At 38.4% G+C, this 21,951-nt stretch overlaps 1 long non-coding RNA gene across 1 annotated transcript; it reads left to right on the top strand.

The window, feature by feature from the left end:
* Positions 1 to 918: 918 nt before the first annotated feature.
* On the top strand, positions 919 to 21,649 carry LOC134502327 (uncharacterized). The gene is made up of 3 exons (XR_010068436.1): positions 919 to 1,118; positions 2,768 to 2,850; positions 21,351 to 21,649. It is a non-coding gene; the product is annotated as an uncharacterized LOC134502327 (long non-coding RNA).
* The last annotated feature ends 302 nt before the right edge of the window (positions 21,650 to 21,951 follow it).

A 21,951-nucleotide genomic window follows, 5' to 3' on the forward strand; every position in this document is an offset into this window, starting at 1 on the left:
TTACCTGGCTTCCATATAATGCCACAAGTAGTAAAGTCTCCCTCTAGTTTAACTGGACTCCTTATAACTACACTGGTGCATCTATGTTGGGTTTTTTTGTAGTGACATGGAAGTGATTTGTCCTTTCCATCAAGGATCTTTTTTTAACCTCAGTCTGGCCCACAACCCTGCACTCTGCTGGTCTCATCTTCAAGTACTAAACAAGTCAGACCCTGCCTCGTTTTTGAAGAATTGCCGGGATCAGCTGTGGCTGCCACTTGGTGAAGGCAACGTCACTCTTAACTACCTTCTAGAATAGTTTGTCTGATGTACCACAGAATGGCCCAGCAAAGTGGTATCCACAGGAACTTGCTGTTTTTGTCCATTTTAGCATGCAATGCATGTACAAATACAGCAGGACTTGCCTTGATGCTGTGATACTGCTTTTGTCCGTTTGATCTCCTTTGCTGCCCCCTCTTCTCCTTGCAGATGCTACTGGTTGAAGAAGGCCAAATTGGTTTGGTAAAACACCAGAACAAAAAAGAGCTCCACAGCTTTTATCAGATCCAGACTGAGCCTCTCAACAGTTGCATTTAGGGTTTCATAAATATGGGATCAGATTTCTGTCCACACTGCCTTTTTGCAACAGAAAATGTCTTTAAGATTGTGATGCTGATCTATTGCTATAAGCTGGAAGAGGGAGGTGCTGTCCTTTGCAGTGAAGATTCCTCATCAGCACTGCTGCTTTGTTTCCATGACATATTTAATCATGATTTATTAGTTAACCCAATGTTAAGAATTCACATGAAATCATGAACCATAAACTAATCACACTGACTCTGTTCACACAACACACTAGACTAAAATGTGGTTGGCTAGTTTGCAGTGTAGTGTCACGATATAGTTTCTCCCTGAATGCATCTGCTTTTTTAAGAACATCTGAACTGCTGACTCAGGCCTACCATCTATCTAGCTCAGCATTCTTCAGATAAATGATGGGGCAGAGATCTCACAGGCAAACTGACAAGTGGGAAGGACGTTATGTTGGGCTCCACCATTAGTGTCTGATCATCTGGAATACAACACTTCTACAAAGGAAGCTTGCAGATACCATGAAAACAGCCTGCCAGACTTATGGGGTAAAGGAGTATCAATCTGACTTGGCAGCAAGTGCCACAGAAAAGGTGTCTGTGTGTGGGTGCATGTGCATGCCAGTCATGTAGATGGCATTGGCCTAAACAAAGGTAGCTCCTGGCTAGGTAGCCAAGCTTCCTTGTCCACTTAACACCTCTCTTGGTACAGCAAACACAGGGACTCCTGGCTTCTGTTTCCTGAAAGATTTGGAGAGGTTCCTGCAGCTTATCCACTGTAGCCAAGCTCAAAATAGAAGGGGGGAGATGGAACTGCTCTCTGGGCACGACGATGCTGCTTGGACAGCTCTCAGACAACTCTGAACAGCTGGTGATAATTATGGGCTGCAGCTTCAGAGGAAGTTGCTGGCTGTGGGGAGTGTGCAGAGCTTGGCTGAAGATCAGCTGCTCTTAAGGGTACAGCCAAGAGAGATGTGGGAGGCAGAGCAAGAGGGAGAGTAAAAAGCCTAATTATTCCCCCTACCACCAGAACCTGCTCCCTGGTTGAATCATTACGTGTTTGTGAGGGACCCTCAGCACACATAGGAAGGGCCATGTTGAGCTGCAGGAATTTATACCACCAGGCGCTGAAACTTCACAAGCAAAGCAAAGCAAAACAAAAAAACAAAAGAATCTGCCTCCATTTGACAGTCTTTTGTTGTTGTTTTTGCTTTTCTTTTTTTAAAAAAACAGTTCAGCAATTATTAAGAAAAACAATTCTTTTATACTTAGGATGATATTGGAATGGGGACTTTTGGCTTTAATATTTTCACTTGCATGGTTATAAACAGAGCTGGCGAAAATGCAGCTATTTTAATTCACAGCAGGGTTCCTACAAACATGTTTTTCTGGGCCTAAAATGTAATTTAGGTTTACCTCCCTTTCGTACCACTCTTCTCCCACAATGTCCCTGTTTGTTCATCTTGAAGTTTGCAAATCTAGATTCTCAAAATACAACTGCGTACAGTTTGTTCAATGTTACTTTAAAATCAAGCATTATTTGGTGTTATTTAATGACATTCCAATGAGGGTATGTTTTTGATTGGATTTGGGTGGGTCTAGCTTCCAAGTCTCTCAAATCAGTACTTCTAATAGATGGGGTTAGTGAATGCTGTTTATTTCTGAGAACTCAAGTGCTGCTTATGAGTTGTTTTTGAATTGTTATTAGGCAACTTACAAATATTGTTAAGAACTGAAATAAAGATTAACAATTAAAAAATTAAAATTAAAATCTGGAATACGATTGAGAGCCCACTCCATTAAATTTATTTCTTCTTCATTTCTGTGTTATGAATGTGCTTTTGTAATACTTGTACTATAAGAACAATGACATTTTATTTTAGATTTTATTTTCTTTGTTTTTTTACTTAGTATTTTCTTTACTTCAGGAAACAATCAGAAGCACCTATCTTTTATAAAGGTTTTGGCTCATCTTTTTCTGATTTACTGCATTGCTGCTCATTCATATAAACTCCATTGCAATGTTAGACATATTCAGTTGTGACTGAATTTATTCAGTGACCTAGTAAACGCAAAGTGTTCAAGCAGTTTACCAGAGGATATAGAATAAGATATTCAGTTAAAAAGACAATAACTCATTTCCCTTTAAAAACTCATCCCTACCCATACTATAACATTTTTCTGTCTTTGACAAATAGACCCTGTTTCCTTGTGGGGAAAGATCAACACAACTAAAATCTCAGCTGGGTGAATGACCAACAGGGAACATCACACAGTGCTGGTGAGTATACAGGTTTGCAAGGAAAGCAGGCTTTTGTCCTGCCATTCTTGCTGTCCTTCGACACATTTCTTTTCAGTGTCTCCTAAAGCCTCACTGCTAGAATATGTGTAGTGGTCAATAAATGCATTGTAGATGTCTCTAAAGGTTTACCCAACAAACAGTAACAGAACTGTTATATTGCACCAACAATTCACAAAGTGTTGCTTTGAAGTTGGTTCTAGGTGAAACAGCTGGAAGCATCTTCTAATCTTTCACACAAAAGATTAAAGGAGCTACTAGACCATAAAAACAACTGGGTCAGGACCTGTGTTATCATGCTGCTGGATGTGTGGAATAAACAAGAATAAAAACAAAATCAGTTGTGACTAAAGCTTATGAACTGGCCTGCATGCTTTTTGCTAGCACACAGACACACACACTAGGCATTTTGTAGATTCATTCAAGGTAAACACTGATTGCAAAAAACTGGGCCTTATTTTTGCAACTCCATAAAATTCTGCATTACAGTAGCTGTATGCACAGATGATGCTAAACCATTGCCTGGCAAGCCAGAAACAAGTCAGACTTTCTTAGGCAGAGTAACCATAACTAGTTTGATCAAGGTTTATTTTCCTTCCATTGTTAAGTGGCTAGTGAACTGAAGGTTGGGACAGGGCTTAAAAAAAATAATAAGCCAAGAAGCCACAAATAATTTACTGATTCCAATTGCACACCTTGCTAAGTCATAGTGGCAATCAGTAAGCTAATACATAGTTTCAAACTACCTAAACCAAAGCATGGCTTTATTCATTAACTCTATATACCCATGATTACATTAGTATGATGTTGCACTTAATAAATAAATTCATTTCTAACCTGCTGCAATCCTGATGGACTCTGAGTTAACATAAAATACAGTAAAATTAATGCAATTATATTCCAATCAAATTCTCTGATGGGGTCTACAATCGGCTTGTGTCAAATGTAGACAGAATAGCACTGTCTCCACTTGTTTCCAAAAAGTAAGGGTATGTGTGTTTTCTCCCCCCTCATTCCTCTGGAGGGAGAAAATGCTATAAAATGGGAGTTACTACAGAGAAGGCCCATCTTCTTGTCCATATCCTATGTACCCTGCAAGGAGCAAACAAACCAGATAGGCAGATCCATTTCTGGCAAGGTGTTCCCCAGCGTATCCCTACACTGCACTATGTAGCACTTAATGGTTAATTAAGTTAATGGACAGCACTTTGAATTGGCCCCAGAAGCCCAGTGGTAACCAGTGCAACAGTATTAATATACAGTATGATTATTTTATACAGGCAAGGTTGTCTAACCAGTGCATTTTGTATCACCTACAGTTTCTGGTCATCTCCAAAGCCAGCGTCATGTGAAGTAGTCTAACCTTGCAGTGTCAAAGCATGAATTAATCCCACCAGGACATCCTTATAGTCCAGGTAGGGCCATAAATGGGGTACCAGCTCACTTTCACTTGCTGTTTGAGCAGAAGGACCCCCAAATCACTGACTGCCTCCTTTAGGGAAAGCATCACCCTGTCCATAATAACCACTGTATTTAATGTAACTGGGCTGCCCAGTTGTTTACTGATAAACAGCAGTTCCATCTTAGATGATTTAATCTTTTCTATATTGACTGCATTTGCACTATATCATTTATGTGACATACCCAGTCTAGCACCACCCCTAAAGCTGGAAACACAATAATTTCCTGCTTAGGAGATAGGTACTTTTATCAACCTGGCAGACTAGGTTAATTGTTGAGGAAGGACCTCTACCCTGCTTCACCCCAGGTTAGCCCTCTTTTCCAGCATGGAGCATAGAGACTGGAACCTAGAGTGACCACAAAATGGGTATGTTTTAGCATCCCCATTTTCGTTTCTTTCTTCATATGAATATAGTGAGGATGGATCACAAGCAAAAAGGACTGTGGAAAACTAAGCATTGTACTACCTCACCTGCAGTAGTGATGACTTCAAGAGGTAGTAACAGCTACAAAAGGTGGCTAGAATACCAGTCAAAATGGCCATTTAAAAAATAAGCAGAGTAGTCTTCAATTTGCTTGATTGACTGGCACCAGATCACCCGGTAAGTCATCTGCCTGTGGGTAGTGCTAGAACTTGAGTGTATTTTGCACACACCAAGGACAAGTAGCAGTCTTCCATGGTCTCAGGCTCAAGTTTTTCTAGCTCTCTCTGCAAATGTCTGGATTTATAGCCTGTGTAAGGGCCATATTTCTGTGTAAGAGAGGATCCTGTGTTATGGTGAAAATCTGATTTTGACATTGTGTGATATTTTATATTTTTATATCAGTTCTTTCTCCAAAGAACTCACCTTTGATACACCCAAAAGTCTAATCAGACAACTCAGGTTGGATAGAAGACCATGATTATTCTTTGTGTGACTCATCCACAAACTTCTGATCTTTGTTCTGCTGGGTACAACTAACCAAGCTGCTGAGTCTCTCTCAGAAAACTATTCAGCTTTTAATGTGTAAATACTGGTTGGGTTCTCATGTTGTGCCAGTTTGCTTGTAGCTTAGCATGATGTGTTGATTTACGATCTAACATTATGAGTGAACCCAACATTTGTTTTTAATAAAAATGATTCAAACAGAACATAGCTTAGTGCAATATAGGAATCTAGTCTGGAGACTAGTTTGCTACTTGTTTGTCCCATTTTTAATCTGGGGACAACTGAAAGAAGTTCCTTGCTATGTTCCAGTGAATTCACATGGAATAGAACAACTATTAAACTCTTCAGATAACATAGTTATGTTTGTACAACATGTTGTGTAAAAATATGGTTTGCTTGCTTGGGGTTTAGCATATGAGATTAATACAGCCACCTATGATTTATGCAATAAGCCAGGATTAAATAAACCATGGCAAAACATGTGACCCTCTGACTAAAGGTCTGTCGCCCATATTTCTACTTTGTCCAGATACTCCTAATCTTTCCTGATAAGTCTCAGTGTGGCCAGATGTGCCTCCAGACTCTCCACTTTTTTCAACAACACAATTAATTTGCATTCAGTCCAGATATAATTGGATTCCTCATCAGGCAGCAACACAATACTTGCCACATACTTGCAGGTTACCACAGTACTTGCTTCTTTGTCCATGTATATGTCTCCTGAAGATTGTGCAGCTCCAAACAGTTCCTTCCTTTGTACACTCCCTTGGTTTCTCCTGGAAAGGCAAACCAAACCAAAAAACACAAACACACAAAACAGAAGCAAACAAACAAAAGTGCCCTATATGCTAAAGACAAAGAGGAAGGAGGAGGGAAACTAATAGGTTTGTTAAGTTTTGGGCTGCTAGCTTGAGCTGATGAGATAAAGTCCAACTTCTTGCTGTTTCAAGCTGATTTTCTGCTTACTTCCCAGAATACTCCAGGAATATGCAAATCGTCTCAATAAGTCAGATCATAGGCTCCTGGCTGTGGTTGATGAGACAAAGTCCAGCTTCTCTATTGCTCATAGTTACCTTCTGCTCACTTCCCAGAATACTTGAGAATGCAAATTATCCCAAGGTGTTAGATGAGTGTACAGTATAATGGAATGGAGAAGCGGAATTCTCAGCTAGAGGAATGGCATGAATGTTACTGTAGTATTATCCCTCGTAATAGGCACTAGATTGAGGGTGTAAAAGAAACTTGATGGAAGATGTGAATAATATGACTTAATGACTTAATGTCTATCAAAAACATCAATTGAAATGGTGAATACTGGTTTGTCATTATCAGTCACTTCTGACTCTCCGTGACTTGTGTTTTCAACCAGCAAGAAATGATTTGTTCATTTTGTACAAGATATTCTTAGCCATTTTCTTCAAGATCACAATTCAAAAGCATAATTTTTTCTTTTCTGATAGATTAGCTTTCATGTTAATGGGAAGATCATAGTCATGATAGACCCTTTTGGCCGTTCATGTCTCTGTACTTTGATACTGATTTTACTGGAGAGAAAAGAATCACAGAACCATTTTGAAATCTTGCTTCCACTTTAATGTTGGAGAGGATAGTTCATATGAATCTTACTAACTTTATTCTGTTGTTTTTCCATGCCCATAGTGTATTTCAAGAATATAAATTTAACAAGAAAAGAAAATTAGGATGGATTACATTTATTAGAAATTCTCAAAAACATAAATTTAAGAAAAGAAATATCTAAACATTTCCCCTCATTCACATTAAATCACAAAACTATTGCCTACCAACACAACAGGACACAACAATACATGTGTAAAGGTTCAGCAAAACAACAAAAATCTCTTTTCAACTAATGGCTGCTTTAAGTCTTGAATCCAGGAAACACATTTTAATCAGTTTTTCAATTATCAACAAGTTCTCTATATGATTCATTTTTGTGAATAAATGTACATGTGTGGAAATAATGCTTATTGTCAATTTTTTAAGGAAGATGCCATTTCCCAAAACAGAGTCTTGGATAACCTTAAAAATTAATATGTTTATTGTGGTATAATCCATTTGTTTGGTTGCACAACAACAGATTAAAATTGATATTAGGGCTCCACATGCTTCAAAAGTTATTCAGAAAAAGTATACTGAAATACTCAAAAGTTGTAATACTGTATCTTTTTGAAGCAGCTGTGTCATTTTTAGGCTTCCCTGGGAACTTGAAAAAAACTCACCTGCTTTTAACGGGCCAGCTCATTAAAACAATTGCATCTTTAATGTCACTTGTTAAAATGGCCAGCTCTTTTTTCAAGCACAGTGAAAGCCCCCCAAAAGATATATTTGCTTTAAGGAATCCCACCCATACACTTCCAAGTATTCTTCCAAATCATTTTCAAAGCACACACAGCACTAATGGATTCACTTCTGAAAATTGCTTCCAGAGATTCTCCTGGAAGCAAAATTAAGTTGACTTCGGATGTTCAATAGCACAATATGGATTGGGATAATTTACAAAACTTGATTATTATCACATCTGTTCTGAAGTATGATCCTAATAATTTTTATAAAGAGCAGAATCCATGTCAGTTGTTTTGCCTGGATGCATATTAATGTTGGTTATTACCTTTAAAGCCCTACATGGCATGGGACCAGGTTACCTGAGGGACCATCTCATCCCCATAACATCGACCTGCCCCACCTGGTCAGGCAGAGAGGGCATGCTACGGACCCCATCAGCAAAGGAATTTCATCTATTGGGGTCCAGGAGGCGGGCCTTCTCGGCAGTGGTGCCTGCCCTTTGGAATATCCTGCCCCCGGAGTTGAGACGGGTTTCCTTGCTCCTGGCCTTCCAGAAGAATTTGAAGACCTGGTTCTGCTGCCTTGCTTGGGATGGGGAGGGTAACAGCTCCACCTGGGGGTGGTTGGTGCCATAGCACCCCTATTGATTGTGATTCCATCTCCTCTTGGATTTTACATTTATTATCTTATTTATATTTTTAGATTGTAATTTAGGTTTATATGTTTTTATTATTATTTTTATTGTAAACCGCCCAGAGTCCCTCGCTGGGGGGAGATAGGTGGTGATATAAATTTTAAAAATTAATTAATTAACTAATTAACTAATTAATTAATTAAAGCTGTGGCTGAATTCACACATCACACAAAATCATTATGTCATTTATTCGATTTTGATTTAGTGTGCTCTCCATTGTTTATAAGCCATGGTTTATACTGTAGCTTAGCATTTTGTGCAGACCCAAGCAACTATGATTTATTCAATAAATCATTATTCAAGAAACCACAGGGTAACACTAAATTTGTATAATCTAGGGCCAGTATCAATATTAGCTGAACTAGTTGGAATGTTTCCTTAAAACTGAATCATGTGCTGGTTTTCTACTAAAGTGCTTCTGAGTGCTAAGCCAAACTCCCAACCCCCACATCATGTTTTAGAATGATATATGGTTTTTTTTCTACCTTTTAATCTTCGGCAACCTCACACATCTGTGATAAGAGGACCAAGCTTGCAGGACTCTAAAGATGATTCAGATTTGTTTAACACCTGGCATGTCCCTTAATAAAATAAGGGCTCTAAACAATATATTTGCATATTAAAGAATTAGCAAAATATTGATAATGGTGAAATATTAAACATATAGTATTAGATTTTTACAACCACTATGCAATATCTATTACTCCTTATTAGTCTGCTCGTGTTTTCCTACTTCCTGAAGGGGCAAGGCTCATACATAACCTAATAGTATACTACTTAGTTACAGAATGGGGCACAAGAAGCCTCAAGGACAATAATTAATTCTGACAGTTCAGGTTTTGTTGTTGTTGTTATTCAGGGATGACACACTATCTTTGCTTACCTTTCTCTTACATATCTAAGGCTTAAATGTATTCATCAACCTGTGCCTACACAGGACTAACCAGTTGCAGTTGAATACCTAATGAGATTATGCTTTTGTCCACAAATGCTTCTGTGGCAAAACTATTCCTGAGGGGTTGAGACTCAGCAAGCCCCCTAGGAGAATCTGTTGCAGGAATACTGGCACTTGGAAACAGTGAAGGGGGATTTTATTTCCACATGCTTTATCATCCTCTTTCATGGCCATTGCCTGAGTGATGAGGAACATGGATGCGTCGCTGATCTTGACCCCAACTTCAGGCGGGCTATCCGGCCCCACCTTAGACCTCTGTCAGATAACCCAGGAACCAAGACATTCAATTGCTCCATGTCCCAATTAATTGGAAACCCTGTTCCTATAAATTCATGTCCTTTCGTACCAGCGAAGACAGAGTCTTTGTTAGGTGCACACAGTAGGACAATTGTCACGTAAGTGGGAAGGGGCTCATCCAAAGCATCATTCATTATTTGAAATCATGAGAGGCCAATACTTTATTAAAAGGATTCATTAACCATACAAAAGTTTTGGATTTTTCCACATCCTCTTGCTAGTTTAGTGGGCTATTGATGTTAATGATAAAAAACGACAGAGGAAAAAAATTACACCAGGATAGGACGTAGTGAGAAGAAGCAGCTTAAATGAATGTCTTGATTTGCACAGACTTAAAAAAAAATCCCGGTGTAAATCTAGGTGAGTCTTATCCAACCTGAAGAAGCCCCAATATGTTGGACTTCTATTGTTCTACAGTAGTACAAAACTTTTGCTTTTTTCTCCCCTGCATTTTTTAAATGAGCAAAACAGCTATTACTTTACTACTTTAGAGCAAAGAATGAAAAATAGTTCTTTTTTCCCTTAGGAATTTTTGGATTATCAACGTACTTAATAAAATACTTGATAATGTGCTATTCCTGAAACAGCATCACGTCAATATGCATACCTAGCCAATGAATAATTTTATTATAATTTATATTTATTATTTATACCTAGTTATTTAATAATTTTGTAATTATTTATACAGTATCTCATCTTTCAGGATAATAATCCTCCCAAAATGGCTTGCAATCCATATAAACAATTGTAAACTAAAATAGAATAAACATTATTCCAGACAAAAGAAAAAAGAGGCAAAACAAAATAAACAACAACAAAAAGAAAAAAAGAAAAAGAGCCATTTGGGTACTAACTACTCCTTCTTTGTGCCTCTACCAATTTGCGGTGTTTATAAGCATTTAGGCCCTCTTAGAAGCCATACTGTAATGTTTATATTTGCCATGTTGTGTAACATATTGTACAAACAACAATAAGTAACAATACAATGGAGACCTTAGTATTAAGTATTAAGATTAAGACAGAAACCTTTATTGTATAACAAATAGTTTGACGTAGTTGTTTATTAATGCCACATTTAGCTTTGATGTAAAAATTAAACAGTTGTATGGTTATCAACATTAACATTTTAGAAATCATAGTTAATGTTGACATAAACTTCTTTTTCTTTATATTAGTCACCCAGAGTTAAGAGTCATGCAGCATACAAGTTCAATTTATCATCATCATCATCGTCATCATCATCAACATCTTTAAAGGTTTAAGTTATCTAAACATTAGCGTATTAATAATCTCTAGTCAATACTGTATAAATACCACTTTATTTAAATAATATAATGTATTACTTATGTAATTCAAAAATAAACCCAACAAGAATCTTTTAAATTCTTCCGCCAGGGCCAGGGCCAGGACCAGCTCAAGTGTATATGGTGCCCCTAGGACACTTTGATTGATGGTGCCACCCCTTGCCCATGTGAAGATTTGCATTTTTAGAATGATTTGGAAGGAGGGGCAGCATTGGTACTCCCTAAGCTTTGGCATCCTAGGCCAGTGCCTACTCAGCCTTAGCCTAAAGCCATCCCTGCACCAGGCACTTGGTATAGGTATATATTGGAAAATTGTGATTGTAGTTTGGATGGCTTTAAATGGCTTTGCTGCCATTTACTGATTGTCCTGATTTTTGCAGCCCAGATATAATATGCAAATTGTTGGTAGTAATAGTTCTGTGTGGGCAAGGTATAGGATATAGAGCAGATTTCTTGAATGGGTGTTCCTTGCCTTCCTCCTCTCTCTTTAGGGATCCTTCCCACAGGATAGTTGGTGGCAAAAGTCCTATGGAGATGAAGGGTCACGCGGTTAGATATCAGCAGGAGAAAATGGCAACAGTTGCTTGTAGAAACTAAGCCTATGAATCCTGGGTTAATATTTTAGTTCAAATTCAGCCTAATTTCCCCCACATAACCCTTGGTAGCTAGGCAGGATATTTGAGCACTCAAACATGTCACACTGATTGTTTTTTCACAAACTTTATTAAGTACATTCTGCTGAAACTTTCTGATTTATTTAGGGGGCCATAGCCAGATAATGTATTGGACGATTAGAAACCAAATTGCTTTATTCTGAGGAGGGAGGGTGTTTTAGTGTATTACTGGTCCCTGGGATGGAAAAAAGAATGCTAGAATATTTTTTTTCTTTTCTACTTAACCGTTGCTTAAATTAGTTATATGATTTTGTACTTCCATCTCAGAAAATAGTTTAGGGGTCTGTGCATACATAGTAAATATAATATATTAATTAGTTTAGCTGAAAGGCAGGCAGTCAGCTTCTCTGGAGGGAATGACAGTTCCACACTAAGTCAGTCTGCAAGGCTGTGGGGAAAATATGATACTTTAAGAGCCCATATAAATATTACTGCTAATAGTGATAAATGGCAGGTGCCAGGTCTTTAGCACTACAGTTCTTGACTGAAAGGAATGCATAAAATAGATGTCAGTGCTCATGGAAATAATCCTTATCAGTTTAGTCATATGAGCCAAAGACTTCCACAAAGTATTTTCTCAGGAAACAAGCTTCTCTTTTTTTTTTCTCCATATGACTTTTTTCTTTTTCTTTGTCTCTGTGTGGTACTGCTAGACAGTGATTTTCAGGTGTCATGTTAGCCTTCCAGCAGAAGAGAGATGCTGTGTCATACAGTGCTAGAGCCATAAGCCTGTTAATTATGGCAGCTTCTCACCTAAGCAAGTACTCTATGGCTATTCTGTACAATGTAGACTGAAACTGGTTTAGCCATAGGTATTTGCAACTGCCTGGCAGCATCTGAATCTCCAAGCATGCAGTTAATTGTACAACTGATTCACTTAGTGATACATGCTGGGACACCTATAATTGTCTGGTAGCCATGGTAGAAAAGCCTATCAATAGAACAAGAAGAATTTGACCAAACATATATGGATACTATTTACTGACAAAGATCTCACTTCGCTGCATGGGTTTGGTGCCTCCAGATATGTTTGGCTACAGTTCCCTTCATCCCCTGTCAACATGGCTAACAATTGGCAGAAGATCATGGAACTTCTTAAGATTGAAGATTTAAAAAGTGCCATTCATATTAGGAAATTTTTCTTCCAGGTTACCAGCATACATAATTATAAGTATATAATTTGCTATTTTAAAATCTACCATTGCTTAAATGAAGCTAATTAATTAATTAATTAATTAATTAAGTCACTTCATTTCAGACCACCTGATATTGGTCTGAGTTCCTGAAAGGATAACAGTATCTAAATTTTCAGGTCAATCATCCTTTTTCCAAACGTGCCAAAATTTTATTCAATCATACACATATATATTACAATGAACATTTACAATGCAGAAATATGTCTAATTTTAAAATAAATTCCAGATATTTTAAGGCGCAATACAGCAAGAATGGGCAACCCACAGCGCACGAGTTGTGATTTCCAGAGAATCCTCTGACAGTTTGTACTGCTGAAATTCAATGGCACAGTTTTTTACAAATTGTTGTGCTAAAGTTTAGCCCCATCATAATGACATAATGGTGTCATTAGGCACACCCCTACAACTTTTGGAGGCCTTAAAATAAATTAATTTAAAAAATTAGGGATGGGCCAAAAAATAATTGCCAACCTGCTGTACATGAAGAGTTTTCTTCTCAGTTTCAGTTATTTCAATTAAAGTTTAAACTCAACTCTTAATATGTTTTGTTGATTTTCCCACTAAAAATCTTATATTAGCTGTTATGATTTTGCAGTATGTTTTTCAGGAAGGTTAGGCACCTGGGCTAGACTACTCAGTATTCTGTTTTATCCTACAATACAAAAAAAATGGTATAAAGCCAAACTACATATTATGCTAAACACAGGGATGGCTCATAAACTGGCATGGGGAGGGGAATCAATCAAGAAAGAGGAGGGTATGTCTCAGAAAAGACTTGGGAATAATCTCCATTCTTTCATATTCTGTTCGGTGATGCTATCAGAAAAGTGGGGAGGGGGAGACTTAATAAAACTATTCTCTCCCAGTTTTTCCATCACCATGCTTTTTTTAAAAAGGAAATCTAAGCTCTACTGCAGAATAAACCTGTGGTTGCACCAGTATCTTCATTTCTCAAGAGGAAGGAAAGGGGAGTGCAACAACCTCCTTTGTTATTAAATATTGAGCAAAGACCCCACTCTGCTGTGGGGTCTGGACCTCTTCCTACTGGTCCATTTTGAGCAGCACCTCTGATCCTGCTGTGACACCCAAAGATGGGGATAAAAATCAGCAAGTTGCAGATGGGGGGGTTAGTAAATTTTTCTTTATAGAACCGAAGCAAAATCACGTGATTCGTGGAGAAGACCAGAATGCTCGTATTTATATTTTAAAAAGGGGACAGCACTTCTTCATATGAGTCTCCTCCTGAATTGATATAGTCTGAACAGTTTGCCACCTCTCACAGAATTAAAGCTCACAACTAAACATAACTGGATTAGGACAATAAGTCTTAGCATGTACACATTACCAGTGTTTGCACCTTGCAAATATATACTGTAATTTGGTTAGGGTGGCCATTATTCCATTTTAGAGATTAAGACTGAGATTGAGAGAAAGTTGCCTTTCCCAAAACCATTTGCCCTGCAATCTTGTTTATATTTTTCAGAAGAAGCCCCACGATGTTCAGTAGGACTATAGGTAGTCCTTGTTTAGCAACCACAACTGGGACTGGCAACTCAGTCATTAAGCAAAGCAGTCACTAAGTGAAACCACAAAACCATGATCTTACTTCAGCTTTCCTTTGTTTACAAACCTGCAAAAGTTGTAAACGTGAGGATTGGTCGTAAAGTTACTTTTTCATCGCCATTGTAACTGCGGACAGTCACTAAACAAGGCAGTTGCTAAACGAGGACTACCTGTAACTCCCTGATAAGAGTCATGTTCAAGGTAAAAGTTCATCAGTACTCATTCTTTGCTTCCAGGTTATACCAACTTTCCACTAAGACATGTACATTCATTATCCTGGGCTGCATAAGGCCCTTAGTAGCTGTCATGAGTAAGGATGGAGAGCAGGGGGCTCCCACCCAGACTGTCAAGCGCATGCGTAGCACTGAGGAACTGTTCAGCCATTCAAAGAGACACAGATCGGGACCGCCTTAACCTTTGGGGTTTATATGGCGGGTTTTTCCCACGCTTCCTCAGTTTGTTAGGATTCTTGTTAAGTACTACTAATAAATATTAGAGACCAAGTCATTGTCTCAGTGTATTTCCTGGTAATCAGGACAGTAGCCTGTGGATGCCCATGCTAATGCTGCTGTTTCCTGAATTCTCCCCATATTGCCTTGCCAGATGTTTTGCTGGGGAAGAAAGCACCTTCTTCCTCAGCACAATCCTCCTGCTGACTGAGTTTAAAAAACATTTGGAGGGACTGCTGAGACCACCACTGTGCTTGGAAAGAGGGCACGTCAATAGAATCGATCCCATGTAATCTCTTCCTCTGTACAGAGTTGTTAGGATCATTGCAAGGGATAGGACAAGATTAACCACTACTGCCATCTCCCTTGCAATCCCACAGAAGTAATTGCCTCCCTCAACAACCCTGAAGATTTCTATTTTCCCACTACTATTGATCCCTGGGAGAAGGGAACTTAAAGCCTCTTTCCACTCACAAGCCTCTTTCCTAGCAATCTCTGCCTGGAAAATGGTTCTCTCTGCATGTGAAATGGAATGTGTGAATGGATGGGTGTATCGTGCTTGACCGGGGCTGCAACTAGGGTCTGTGTCAGCCGGGGCAAACATGGATTCCACGCCTATTTTGGCGCCCCCCTAGCACTCATTTTGGTACCTCACCAGCATGGCGCCCGGGGCACATGTCCTGGTTGCCCCCCCTAGTTGCGGCCCTGTGCTTGACACACTAAATCTACTCAAGTATGCAGCACCTAAGAGTTCAGCGGGCCAATATGACCCTCTCGGGGAGAAAAGTCCTTAATTAAGGGCTTATTGTTGTGCTTTCAGGTTTTGAATACAGTATGATATTATTCCAAAAAGGGTTTTATGATGGTAAACGAATGGCAGCTTATGCCATTTGGCACTAGCTGTACATTGATTTATATTAGATTTGGATCATTTTACCTTTTTGACAGTGAAAAGCTAAAAAATTAACTCACATAAAGTGATTAAATGCTGATTAGGGTTTTTTACTCCACCCTTTCAGAAGCTGTCACTGAAAGACATTTAAACTGCACGTGCTGTCAGCATATTGATGCTTTTTGGCGGTCTTATTCTGAATATCTTTCCTCCGCTGGGTTTCCTGCATATTTCAGCATTAAACAGCCTTCTTAATCAGGCAGATTTCTGTCATGACAATCACACTGAGAACTTGTGTGGCTATTTTTACATCGTATATCTTTCTCCTATGGGGGCATAGTGCTCTCTGATGTTTCAAAATTGCAACTACTGAATGGAGCCTTTAAAAGCCTATTGCTCACCACAACTAGTGATGCATGTTCTTTTGACTTTGGTATCATTGCCTTCCATTTGTTAGCATTAGCAACTTCACCACATTTAATTTTTCCCTTGATCTGGGACCCTCTGGGCATTGGAACTGCAACTCCCAACAACCCTAGCCAGTGCAACCATCGGCCATGCCGTGCGAATTCTCATGCCCTGTGAATTCTGGGAGCTGCAGTCCTAACATATTGGGAGGTCACAGGGTCAGCGAAGGTCAGCCTACACTTATGCATATACAAAATAATCTTCTGCAAAATGAGCATTTTAAAATGCACAAACATTTCCTAATGTCCTAGCTTTTGTCATACATTATGGGTCAGAAAATCAGAAATAAGGAGCTTGACTGATGGACATGGAAATTTTGTTGGAGATGCAACTTAGGTCCTTACCCTCTCAAGCCCTAGTTTTGCTGAAGAAAGAGATTGAGGGTATTTTCCTAGCTATTTCCAGGATTGAGATGTTTTGGAAGGACAAAGAGACAGGGATTTTAAAATCTGGAGAGGGGCAGCATAAGAGGCAGAACCATGAGAAAGAGTAGAAATGAAGTATAATCCCTCGCTATGAAATTTCATGGGGTTATAATCTTTCAATTGAGCAAACCTTCATAAAAGCCAAACAAGTTGGCACAAAAAGGGGTTGCCTCATGAAACAATTCTGGAAAATGTTTAACTTTGTGCTCTGCTGATCAATGCTAATAAAGAATAACCCAAACACGCATTTTTAAAAATTTACTTTTTCCTCAAGAACCAACACAGCTATCCCTCTGTGTTTGTTGTTGTTGAGCATCTGTTGTAAATATATAAGTCATTAAATCTTTATGACCATTATATTAATGTATTACTGTATTTCTGGGGCCCCTGTTTTGTTCGATTTGTGTTGTTTATAAGATCATTTTAGTCTGGGCTGCCTGTGTGGTTTGATGTTTTATTGTTTCTATGGATTTTTTGGTTTTGTATGCTGTCCAGAGTCCACTGGAATTGGGTGGCTAATAAATTTGAATAAAATAAATAAAATATGTTCTAATATCTGAACCTATCAGGTTTTAGAACTGCCAGTGGTAGTATGCTGATTCTCTGCCTGTATAATCATACCACAGTTGTTGAGAAATCCCTGCATTTTTCTGCTATTCCAACACTAGGATGAATTTTCAGATTTTTATATGTGCACAAATCATATCAATCCTTATTTGTTTCTGTTGGAATTATCAGGGGGTCAACTCAGCATTGTCTCATAAGCATAAAAGGGTTTTTTTTTTCTAGTAAACGTATCTCTATCATGCTTGTGGGATGTCACATGGGTCACCTGATTTCCACATCCTTCTTCTTCCTAGGTTTGGGGATTAACGATCTCCATTACCTTTTGGCACACCTGCAAGCAGGAGGTGCTGCAGAATGCAGCTCTCATCCTTTCATCTTGCTTGCACGTAGACATTTCTATTTCCATAGAAAATGTCTACAAAGAACCAGTGATGAATAAGTGCTTTCTACTATGAAGCGACTTGTATCCAGATCTACTGAATAAATGTAAGCTACCTTTTTTTTCCTCTTCATCTAACTGTGTGAAGACTGAATTCTTTTCTGAACGAAATTAAGTTCAATGTGCAAGTTTCTTTTTGGTTCATGCTTCTACTTTGCAAGATTGTTGTTAGCTGCTTGGAGTTATTTTATTAACCTTTAAAAACTCCATCAGTTTCTTCATCCCAGCAGTATTAGAGAAGCCTCACTGTATCTTGGAATCATAAGAACACCATGCAGAACTTAAATTTAATCTCTTCAACTTTCTCCATTTAATTTTAAAACTATAGCTAAATAAATTTCCTAAAGGCTCTAGCATCAGCCATTTTTGTTGATTATTTTGCCAAATGAATAGTTTTCATACTATTAGGACTTTTAAGTTGGCCAAATAAAGTTATGAAGCCGAGGTAGGTGGCAGGAGCTAGCCCACTTTGGCTGATTTTGAAAAGCTAAGCAGGCTCAGACCTTGTTTGTTCATGGATGGGAAATCAACAGAAATTACCAGGGCTATAAGCTAGACTGTGAAGTCAAAATAACATTGTAGAAGGCAGCAGCAAGCCAATTCCATACTATTGTCAAAGAAAATAGTATGGAAGTCCTTCAGCTTGAAGGATTTATTTCATTAAAACAAAATAATTGCCTAAGCATTTTAAAAAATTTTGCTAAGCAAAATTTGATGTGGTAGACTAGTGTTGGCTGACCTTTGTCTATCACTTCTGTGGATTAAGTTGTAAGAATTCGGAGGAAACATGTTGCCCTCTAAATATTTTAAACTACAGTTCTGTTCCTGCTACTTCCTACACATGGGATTGTTTGGTAGTAAACTGACTTCCTATAGTTAGCTGTGACGTCCAATCAGGCATAAGAGGTTAACAGAGGATTAATCCTCTCTACCTCCCACTGGCATCAAGACAAATTGCTCATCGTAGGATCTTCATTTCTCTGTTAATTTTACATTTTGCCTCTAAAGCCACATGGAATGGTAAAAAAAGAGCAAAATCACTCCATCTGCAGTAGTGCTGATCCTGATCTGGGGGGCAAAGATCTTAATTTTTTCATACAAGTCGTTTTTTTTAAAGAAAGGAAGTGTCAGTGTTATCTGGGAGGTTATTACAAAGACCACGTTCCATACGACTGGGGGATCTATAGTTTTTTGTTGCTCCTGCCCAGGATGAGAATTTCCCTCCTCAGTAGCAGCTGATCAGGTCAGCCATGAGCGCTCCCAATACCATGGATGCAATTCCCTCCAAGGTTTGTCACTAAAGTATAACTTTTAATGTGGCAGAAGAAGTACATTAAGAAATGGACAGACCAGTGTTTCTAAACCTTGGCAACTTCAAGATATGTGGACTTCAACTCCCAGAATTCTCCAGCCAGCATGCTGAATGGGGAATTCTGGGAGTTGAAGCCCACACATCTGGAAGTTGCCAAGATTGAGAAATACTGGCATTTACAGTATTCTCATTAACAGTGTTATATATAATAAAATATACTTTTTGCTTTGCTCCACACACCTGATTATCCTTGCCCTGATCATTTTGGAATGTGCTCTTCCCTCTGAGAAAAGTTCTATGCTCCTGATACAAAATGCAGGTTCCATAACTGAGCTCTGAAGCTTGTGCTGTCACTGATAGTGTCTATGCCGCCTCCTTCAGAATGGAGTTTTGTGTGGGCATCTGATTGGTTTAAGTCTCCACTGACAGACCTAGCTGGAGAGAGAGTCATGGCCCAGTTTTGTTATTGTTGCCTGATGGATGAAACTGGTTGTTCAATCCATTTTAGGGCCATTCCCCATTAATCCTCTTCCTTCATGGCTACTGGGAATGTCATATGTTTATCCAAAGAAGACTTAATTGCTGCTGAGTTGGGCCTTCCACTAATTGCAAAGCAGCCCAGTTGCATAATTTGCAGAGATGACATTGCTAGATGCTGTTGGTATTCAGCCCAGGAACACAACAGATTTTTCTGTTTTGTTTTTATTTCCCCAAGATCCCAGGATCACATCTGAGGAGTTTGGGGAGGAGTCGTTGTTCAATAATAGAGTGAATGCTTTTTGAGGAGTCAAAGGTCCAAAGTTTAATTTCCCACATTCCACTTAAAGCAGGGTGGATCACCTGTGGCTTGCTTGCAGCTCCTTGTTTATATTTGGGACTTGGAAGCCTCCCAGTATAACCTGCCCTAAAAGGCTCACTGCTGCCTACAAATGCTTTGGGCGTTTGGTAAAGGCTTTTTGTTGTCCTTAGTATTGTAGCACATCAGTGTGGTGATAGTTCATTGCCAGCTGTTGTCCTTTGTTGCTGTTTTGGTTTTATTCTGTGGTTTTTCACTGGTTTGTTTTTACTTAGGGCAGGCAACATAATTCCATAGTCACATGTGTTCCAGAATCATTCTGATTACAGTGGCTGAAAATTAGTACTCAATTCCTTGCCATTTTGAAGTGCAGTGTTAGAAAAATTGAGTCTTCTATTTGTTTAACTTCAGCTCCAAGAAACAGTGCTAGCTGAATGTATGACATGGCCCTGCCCATTTTGCCTGATTGCTGCATCCCGGTGACCTTTGGCCACTAAAGTTTTGTTCCCAAGGCTTAGATTTTAGTTTGTGTTCTGTTTTCATATTTGCATGCATTATGATCTTGACTTCTCCTTTGTGAAGTTTGGCAATTGAGCAATAGAGATTTTAATACAGCAATTTGGTCACATAGGCTGTCTCCTAATCTATAGTATAAGGCAGTTCTGTACATTTGTTTAATGCTCATTAGCCTCTCACCCTTTTGAATAATGTTTTTTCAGTGCAGGAATCTTACACCCATGTTGGAAAAACAGCCATTTGATTTTAAACAGTTTAGTGATTCTTGCATCTCTATTTCTCTTTAACAAAATATGAAAATATAGAGGTAATGGGTCATATTCTGATCAGAACTTGTACATGAAATTAAATATTAAGTGCACAAAATATTACTGAAAGGCTAAGTGAAATCCATTTGCACCTGCTTTCTGGCCTACTTAGCTGTAATTTTGTTCAAAAATATTGCTAACGTCATTCAGTTAGAGGTGCAATAAAAATAATCACACGAGGCTTTGATGTCATTTCTGAATATTCTTGAATTACAGAGCAGGATATAGACTGGACCAACTTCATAGATCTTTCCAGGAAAACAAACAAAACATAAAACTGGAATCTTAGATTAGGCAAAACCCCATTCTCTGTTATGTCCATGCTTGATAAAAGGGACGGTATGAGTTCACAAGCAACAACAATAAAAAAAGAGGAAACCAGAAAGGAGTAAAGTCTTGAATTGAACATGGTTGCAAAATGTTATCAATCATCGCCTAGAGACAATATTCCAGTATGCCTGATCTTTACAATTTCTGCTGGTGGCATACTGACAATATATAGTAGGGTTGACTAGTCTTGTAGAATGAGCTTCAAAGCCAAAATTTATTTTAAATATTGTATTATGCCTCCAAATAGTAATTTAGGTAATATTGATTGTAAAAAGAAAATTAAATGTAGCTAGTGTTTTGCTGAATCCTTAATTTTAGAATCATATATACCAGAACTTTCTCAAGCTGACTGGGATTTCTGAGGCTGTAGTCCTAACTCATCTGGAATGTGCCATATAAGGGAAAGACTATTATAAACTAATAATAATTTGTATTCACCAAATATCAATCTTTATAATACCAAAATGGAATCAACTATACACAAAATGCTTAGCTAGCTGACAGCAGCTAGCCCTCTTTAATTGATCTCAAAGAAGAGAGGGTGTTAGAGCTCATTAGTCCTTACTGTATATTTATTTATTTATATTTATCATATTTGTATAGCTGCCTACGTCACATAGTGACTCTTCATATATGGGAGGCCACCAAAGAATACTAGGGCTGCACACTAGATTGGGAAGCTGAAAACACATTCTGCAAGAAGTCAAACCACTTCTGCCTTTTTGCCATGAAAACTACATGGATGTGCCCATGACATCACCAAGGTTCATGAAGGTTTTACCTTTTACATACAAGATGGAAATATTGGTAATTTCTCTGCTGTTGAGTTAATGTGCCATCAATCCCGCATTGTCTCAGCACAAAAATGCTATAATAAAATTGCTAGTTGTATAATAAAATTGGTTACCTACAATGCTAATCCCTGTTAAATTCTGTTAAATCCCTGTCAAATAGTATTGTCTTGGTTTATGGATGTGCTAGATGCTCTAGCCAAGCTGACTTTTTTTTTCCTCTAGCACTGTTGCATCCACCTTCCACATGTCACCAGTCCACAGGAAAACATCCACAAGTCAGGGCACTTTAGCATGAAAAGAATGGGTTGACATTACTGCATAATATCCCGTGTGAGGGAGATTGGCAGTGATAAAAATATGATAAATAAATAAACAAATAAATTAGTCTCAAGACTCCACTTGGGCTTCTG

Source organism: Candoia aspera, chromosome 8 (assembly GCF_035149785.1).
Source record: "Candoia aspera isolate rCanAsp1 chromosome 8, rCanAsp1.hap2, whole genome shotgun sequence".
Lineage (NCBI taxonomy): Eukaryota > Metazoa > Chordata > Lepidosauria > Squamata > Boidae > Candoia > Candoia aspera.